Below are 421 nucleotides of genomic sequence, written 5' to 3' on the forward strand. Positions count from 1 at the left end.
CTCTCTCTCTGTTTCTAAACCTCTCTATTTATCTACCTATCCCTCTATCTCTGTTTCTAAACCTCTCTATTTATCTACCTATCTATCTCTCTGTTTCTAAACCTCTCTATTTCTCTCTCTCTCTCTCTATCTCTCTCTCTCTCTGTTTCTAAACCTCTCTATTTCTCTCTCTCTCTCTCTCTCTCTCTCTGTTTCTAAACCTCTCTATTTCTCTATCTCTCTCTCTCTCTCTCTATTTCTAAACCTCTCTATTAATCGACATCGCTATACACAGTTGAAGTCAGAAGTTTACATAAACCTTAGCCAAATACATTTAAACTCAGTTTTTCACAATTCCTGACATTTAATTCTAGTAAAAATTCCCTGTCTTAGGTCAGTTAGGATCACCACTTTATTTTAAGAATGTGAAATGTCAGAATAA

This window comes from Oncorhynchus mykiss, chromosome 30, assembly GCF_057628025.1.
Source record: "Oncorhynchus mykiss isolate SJ-2025 chromosome 30, ASM5762802v1, whole genome shotgun sequence".
Classification (NCBI taxonomy): Eukaryota; Metazoa; Chordata; class Actinopteri; order Salmoniformes; family Salmonidae; genus Oncorhynchus; species Oncorhynchus mykiss.